The sequence below is a fragment of the Stegostoma tigrinum genome, chromosome 46 (assembly GCF_030684315.1).
Source record: "Stegostoma tigrinum isolate sSteTig4 chromosome 46, sSteTig4.hap1, whole genome shotgun sequence".
Lineage (NCBI taxonomy): Eukaryota > Metazoa > Chordata > Chondrichthyes > Orectolobiformes > Stegostomatidae > Stegostoma > Stegostoma tigrinum.
This window is the reverse complement of record NC_081399.1, coordinates 8464297-8472647: the sequence shown is the minus strand read 5'-3', so window position 1 is coordinate 8472647 and position 8351 is coordinate 8464297.

The following is an 8351-nucleotide window of genomic DNA, read 5'->3' as shown; positions in this document are numbered from 1 at the left end:
GGGGGCTGTGTATGAATGGTTTCTTGGCTGGCAGCAAGTAGCTGAATGGTCTGTGGACTAGTGACCAGTTATCGATGGCAGATTCTTGCCAATAAATTGGCCACTTGCTCATCACTCAGGACTTCTCAAATTCTGTCATACAATTTAGATTCCCTACTCACCTGATTACAAGACATACAAAAAATGCTAATTTCTACCAACTATAAAATTTGCAATGTCAGCTCCAAAGTAAAATGAGTTATACGTAAAGTTACATTGTTACACTTCATGTTAGAATGGAAACAGCTTCCATCTCATTCAACCTTGGAAGGTCAAATAAACAAAGTCTCTCTATCTTGAGGCTGCAATTATAACTCCTTCTATGCTGTAAACAGGTTTTCTTAAGGTTCATCTTTATAGGACTTCTAATGGAATCTCTTTAATGCTTATTATGGGTTTACATAATGTTCAAAATCTATAACAATGGTTATTTGGAAATCTTAACGAAAGAAATAAACCTCTTCTACAATTTGTGACAGATCTCAGGCTTTAAATTAAGTATAAAATTCTTCTATCAGCATACAGGTTGCTATTATCTAGTTGTTTTTTCTTATGTGTGGCTGTGCGCATTACCTTAACCTGTTACCTTGGATTTATTCTGTCTACAGAGTCACCACTGCTCTAATTTGTGATTTACTTCAAAACAAACACACCAAAGAAGCTACTCTAAGTTAACTGAAAACTACTTTCAGCCATCTTTTGTTGTATTCAGCTATGGGCAGAGCCAACAGAAGAATGTAAAAACTCACTAACTTCCGTAATAAGAATTCTTTCTGAGACCTGAAGGGGTGCAACAGGCAGCAATAATGGCTGATGGTCACTGATGCCAACATCACCCCACTCACCGCCTTCGCTGCTGACGACATCACTAACTCTTCCCCCACACCTGGCTCCGACCTAGCCACCAGCTCTACACCCAGTCACAAACCCTGCCGGGTCTTCACCATCCTCCCAGACCTCCCCCTCACTGTCAGTCCTCAGTAAAGGTTTCACCTTCATCCCCCTACACCCACACGTTAATGAATACCGTTCACACTTAGACATTAGTTCTTCTGTTGCCTCCGCCTCTGTGCCTATTTCTTTAACCGTGAGTCTAATCCACCCTCTACAGACCCCCTACTCCCACCTCCAACAAACCCCATCCTCCTGGACACCACCCTAAGGCCTCCTACCCTCTCTCGGCCTCTTCATTTCCAACTTCTGTCAAAACATCAATCGTCTCAACCTCTCCACCCCTCTTACTCTCTCTGCGATGGAACAAGCACACCTCTGCTACAACCCTAACCTCACCATCAAACACGCTGATAAGGGAGGAGCAGCTGAGGTATGGCTCACTGACCGTTACATAGCCGAGGCCAGGCACCAGCTCTCTGACACCCCCTCGATCGTGACCCTACCCCTGACCACCAAAACATCAAACCATTCACAACCTCATCACCTCAGGTGACCCCACCCACAGTATCCAACCTCATCGTTCCCCAAACCTGCACCGCCCGCTTGTATCTCCTTCCCAAACTTCAAAACCTGATTGCCCTGGCCGATCCACTGTCTCTGTCTGCTCCTGTCCCACTGAACCTACCTCCGCATACCTTAAATTTATTTTCCTCCCCCGATCCAGGAACTCCCCACTCATGTACGGGACACCACCCTTGCCCTCCACCTCCTCCAAGACTTCCAATTCTCTGGGCCCCCCAACACCTTGACTTCACTATGGACATCCAATCCCTGTACACTTTGTATCCTGCACGCAAATGGCCACTTCTTCCTATCCTTCAGGCCTGACCAGTCCCCCTCCACTGACACCCTCATCCACCTAACCAAACTTGTCCCTACATTAACACCTTCGCCTTTAGCTCCTCCCACTTCCTACAGATGACGGGTTGGCCATGGGAACCTGCATAGGCCCAACTGTACCTGTCTCTACATAGGACACGTGGAACAGTCCCTCCTCCATTGCTACACTGGTATTATCTCCCCACCTCTTCCCCTGCAATACTGATGACTGTGTTGACACTGCCTTGTGCTCCCACAAGGAGCGTGAACAGTTCATCAACTTTACTAACAGCTTTCACCCCAAACTCAAATTCACCTGGATCATCTCCAGTACCTCCCTCTCCTTCCTGAGCCTCTCCATCTTTATCTCTGTGACCTCCTCGAAACTGACATCTATTTCAAGCCCAACACTCCCACAGCTACTTAGGCTACATCTCCTCTCCCCCACCCTCCTGCAAGAATGCGAGCCCCTACTCCCTGTTCCTCTGCCTCTGCCATGTCAGCTCCCAAGATGTGGCATTCCACTCTCGCACATCCCAGGTGTCCTCCTATTTCAAGGGCAACAACACTCCCCCTTTAGTCATCAAAAATGCTCTTTACCGCATTTCTTGCATTTCCCGTGCCTCTGCCCTCAGATCCCCTCCCCTCAACAAAAACAAAGACAGAATCCTGTTGTCATCTAATATCACCTCACCAACCTCCGATTCCAAAGTATCATTCTCCACCACATCCGCCACCTACAAGCCCACCCCACAGCCAAAGGTATATTTGGCTCCCCACTCCTATCTGCCTTTCATACAGACCGCGCTCTCCACTCATTTATCAGCTCTACACTCCCACTGACGCCAGGCACCTTTCCCTACAAGTTCTACACCTGGCCCTACACCTCCCCCCTCAAGCACCAAACAAACCTTCCACGTTAGAATTAGGTTCACCTGCACATCCATCAATGTGGGCTATTGCATCCGCTGCTCCTGATGTGGCCTCCTCCAAATCGGTGAGACCAAGTGGAAGGCGTGGAGACTGCTTTGTAAAGCACCTGCATTCACAACATCCAACAACACCTTTCAGTCATGAACCACTTCAACTCCCCCTCTCACTCCCTGGATACGTCCATCCTGGGTCACCTCCAGTGTCAGAAATGACACCCACAAACTGGAGGAGCAGCACCTCATATTCCTCCTCAGGAGCCTACAGCCCAATAAATGTAGATTTACCAGTTTCAAAATCTCCCCATCCTCGGTCCCATCCCATGACCAACCCCCCCTCTCATCCCCACGTCCTTGACCTGACATAACTTGTCCATCTTCTCTCCCACCTATCCGCCCCTCCTACCTCACTGACCAATCCTCACCACTTCCTACCTGCAGTCATTGATCCCATCCCACCAGCCTTCCCCAGCTCACCCCTCCTCTCTCTATTTAGCTCTGAGCTCCATCCCCCCCACCCCCCAATTTCTGAAGAAGGGTCCCGACCCAAACCATCAACTTTCTTGCTCCTCTGATGCTGCCTGGCCTGCTGTGTTCCTCCAGCTCCATACTGTGTTTTCTCCATTAAACTTATTTTCTCCATCACATCCATTAATTTGAAAGGGATAGCTAGACATGACTCCAAAATCTCCATCTCAGATCAGAAGGCAAAGTACTGAGGGTGGAGGTAATAATCAGAAGCCAAGGTATTTTCATTGTGATACCATCACTCCACCACTCCCACCCAACTCCTGGACCTAGGCACAAAGTTGCAGTTTCAAATCCATGGGACACACGTTAATTACATAAACGAACACAAGCTTTAACAAAACTAAAATGAACAAATAAATTCAGCTAGTTTACTTCAACGAGTTTGAAATTTATAGAAATAAAGTGTCATTTTTGTAATTGAACATGTTTATTGCACAGTTTTGTATTAATATCTTGTATAGCTGAATGTAAGATTTTTAAACAAACATGTCTACTTTCTAATAATATTTTAAGGTATGTTACATAGCTGTTTCTCTTTTCATCTACACAGTTCATCTGCAAATGCTGGGAATTAGCTGAGTGAACAATTCGTAAAAGACGTTAAAAGCGTCACTTACAACAATCTCCTTCTGGTGAAGACCGCAAAAGGTTTCTCTCACACACACAATCACAGCTTGATTGCCATCTACTGGGCCCTGTGAATATTTCACAAATGTAATTTTAGATTCAATTTACAAAATGCATTTACTAATAATGCTCAGTGTTAGACATTACTTAAAAAGTGATCACAACCATTTATCAGCAATACTGTGAAATTTAAACATGATTAGCTTTTTTGAATTTCAAGATTAATTATCTTTTGTAATTAAATAATAAATGTCATACGTTTCTTAATCTGCCTGAATATACAGTCGAATTGATCTCATTTAACTATTTTTAACAGTCAGTGTTATCAACTTACACCGAATTATGAATTGCTCAGGTTCGGGTCCAATTTAAGCAGCGGGTGGAGCTAATAGCAGCAGGTATTCCCACAATCCTCTGCGCATTTGAAAGGTGTCTATCAGTGACACATGGGGCGCACGGCCCGCGCAAAGGCGCAAGGGAGCTGCGTGGTGAGGTCACCTAAGCCTGGCCTGGAAGGACTGACAACGAGGACGAAGGTCGAGACAAGAGGCGACTAAGGCCATATCAGTGAGGCGAAACAGAACGGGCTCCATCTGGCGCAGAGACAGTAGGAACTGCAGATGCTCTGAGATAATAAGGTGGAGAGCTGGATGACCTCGATACCTTGTTATCTCTGGCTCCACCTGGCGACCGGGAGGAGAAGTGAGTAGCTAAATGAATGAGAGATAACACAGTGCCCGAAACGTCAGCTTTTGTGCTCCTGGGATGCTGCTTGGCCTGCTGTGTTCATCCAGCTTCACACTTTGTTATCTTGGATTCTCCAGCATCTGCAGTTCCCATTATCATTAACACAGTGTAGAGCTGGATGAACACAGCAGGCCAGGCAGCATCATCGGGCCGAGACCCTTCTTTAGAAATCTTATTTCTGAATGAAACTACAATTTCTTTTAGAGAAGTGTCCCACTGTGTCCTTTAATCATCCTGTAATAAGACAAGTATCCACCCCTTAAAATACTTGCTTCAGTACCATAATACAGCTCTTGTCTCAATGTTAGGAATCACAAAAGTACGAAAAAGTTTAATATCAAGCCTTGGACAGAAGTTCAGCTTGCTTCCTGCTTTTTCCCTTCCTCCCTTTTAAATAAAGGAATTACATCAGCTGTTTCTCAATCTAGAGAACAAAAAAAGGGAACAAAAGCGAAGTACAGCATAGGAACAGGACCTTCAGCCCTCCAAGCCTGTGCCAATCATCATGCTCTAACTAATCCAAAAAACAAACTTTCTGCCCTTATTTGGTCCATATCGCTGTCTCCCCCTCCCTAGTCATGTAACCATCCAGATGCATTTTAAATGTTGCCAATGTGCCTGCTTCAACTACCTCTTCTGGCAGTGAGTTCCAGGCTCCTAAACTCTCTGTGTGGAAACTTCCCTGGCACATCTCCCTTAAACTTGAACCTGTACCCCCTTGTAATTCACCCTATCTACGTCTCTAATAATTTTGTAGCCCTCTGTCAGTCTCCTCTCAGCTGCTGTCTTTCCAGCGAAAATAACCGTAGACTTTTTAACCTTTCCTCATAGCCAATACCCTTGAGACCAGGCAACACCCTGGTGAACCTTCTCTGCACTCTCTCCAAAACTTCCTCGTCCGCCTGGTAATGTGGCAACCAAAACTGCACACAATATTCTGAAAGCGGCCTGTCGAGCGTTTTACACAGCTGCAACATGGTTCATCAACTCTTGTACTCTATGCCCCAGCCGAAGAAAGCAAGCATGCCATGTGCCTTCTTAATCCCCTTGGCTACATCTGTTGCCACTTCTGGCGAACTGTGGACCTGCCCACCCAGTTCCATCTGTACAGAACATAGAACATAGAACATAGAACAGTACAGCACAGAACAGGCCCTTCAGCCCACAATGTTGTGCCGACCATTGATCCTCATGTATGCACCCTCAAATTTCTGTGACCATATACATGTCCAGCAGTCTCTTAAATGACCCCAATGACCTTGCTTCCACAACTGCTGCTGGCAACGCATTCCATGCTCTCACAACTCTCTGCGTAAAGAACCTGCCTCTGACATCCCCTCTATACATTCCACCAACCAGCTTAAAACTATGACCCCTCGTGCTAGCCATTTCTGCCCTGGGAAATAGTCTCTGGCTATCAACTCTATCTATGCCTCTCATTATCTTGTATACCTCAATTAGGTCCCCTCTCCTCCTCCTTTTCTCCAATGAAAAAAGTCCAAGCTCAGTCAACCTCTCTTCATAAGATAAGCCCTCCAGTCCAGGCAGCATCCTGGTAAACCTTCTCTGAACCCTCTCCAAAGCATCCACATCTTTCCTATAATAGGGCGCCCAGAACTGGACGCAGTATTCCAAGTGCGGTCTAACCAAAGTTTTATAGAGCTGCAACAAGATCTCACGACTCTTAAACTCAATCCCCCTGTTAATGAAAGCCAAAACACCATATGCTTTCTTAACAACCCTGTCCACTTGGGTGGCCATTTTAAGGGATCTATGTATCTGCACACCAAGATCCCTCTGTTCCTCCACGCTGCCAAGAATCCTATCCTTAATCCTGTACTCAGCTTTCAAATTCGACCTTCCAAAATGCATCACCTCGCATTTATCCAGGTTGAACTCCATCTGCCACCTCTCAGCCCATCTCTGCATCCTGTCAATGTCCCGCTGCAGCCTACAACAGCCCTCTACACTGTCAACGACACCTCCGACCTTTGTGTCGTCTGCAAACTTGCTGACCCATCCTTCAATCCCCTCATCCAAGTCATTAATAAAAATTACAAACAGTAGAGGCCCAAGGACAGAGCCCTGTGGAACTCCACTCACCACTGACTTCCAGGCAGAATATTTTCCTTCTACTACCACTCGCTGTCTTCTGTTGGCCAGCCAATTCTGTATCCAAGCAGCTAAGTTCCCCTGTATCCCATTCCTCCTGACCTTCTGAATGAGCCTACCATGGGGAACCTTATCAAATGCCTTACTGAAGTCCATATACACCACATCCACATCAATGTATGTTGATGTTCTGAAGGATTGTGCCATTAACAGTATAATTCACACCTCAATATGTTCCTCCAAAATGCATCAGCTCGCATTTGTCCAGATTTTGCCATTTCTGTGCCCAAGTCGCCAGTCTATATTTTATCACTTCGCAATTGTCTGCGCTCTCAGCAACTCCACCAAACTTCATGTCTTCTGCAAACTTCATGATCAGATCACCCACGCTTCCTCCAGATCATTCATATATACTGCAAACAACAGTGGATCAAAGGCTGATCCTTGTGGAACACCACTAGGTACCAGTCTCCATTCTGACAAACAACCGTGCACTGTTACCCTCTGTCTTCTACGACCAAGCCAGCTTTCTATTCATCTAGACAGCCCACCCCGAATCCCATGTGATTTTAGTTTTTGTACCGACTGCAATGTGTGAGTTTATCAAATGCCTTACTAACGCCATATAAACTACATCGACAGCCCTTCCCTCATCAATTATCTTTGTCACCTCTTCGAAAAATTCAGTCAGGTTGGTGAGACATGATCTTCCCCATAAAGGAACCTTCCCTGAATTTAGCCCACTGTGGAAAATAAAAGAACCGGGAGAGTAACAGTGATAGGGGATTGCATTGTGAGGTGACCAAACTGATGTCTTTGACGGTCTAGATGCAACACCAGGTAGTACACTGCCTCCCTGGTTCTGGAGTCTGGGATGTCACTGAGTAGCTGAAGGAGAGTCAGAAAGGATTATCAGCCAACATAAGGTGAGACAATGGATGGAGCCTTGCAACCAGAATATAGGAAGCTGTGAAATCGATTGCAAAGTACAACCTTGAAGAGAATCATCTTAGTGCCCTGTGTTGGTGAGATTAGGGGTTGATGAGGCAGAACCAGTAGGTTGTGGTACATTTGGATTTTCAGCAATCTTTTGATGAAGTTTCATCTAGAGATTATCATGCAAAATCGAAGTACATGGGATTGCCAGTAATCTACTGGCATGGACTCAAACAAAGAGTAAGTGGCTCATTTTCTGAGAGGTAGAGGTGACAAGTGGGCTATCACAGGAACCTATACCTGGGCTCTGGCTATTCAATGAAGATGAACGAGCAAAGAACATTACAGCACAGGAACTGGCCCTTTGGTCCACCAAGACTGCACCAATACACAATGCCTTTTTAAACCAAAAATCTTTTGCCTCCATGCAGTCCATATCCTTTACTTGCCTGCCTATTATATGTCTGGAAAGATGTCTGTTAAATATTGTTATTATATCCGTCTCCACCACCTCATCTTGCAGCGCATTCCAGGCACTCACCACCCTCTGTGTAAAAAAAAAAAAGCCTTGCCTCTCACATCACCTTTAAACTTACCCCCTTTTATTATAATGTATGTTTACCTGTAATTGACATTTCTTCCCTGAGAAAAAGATAC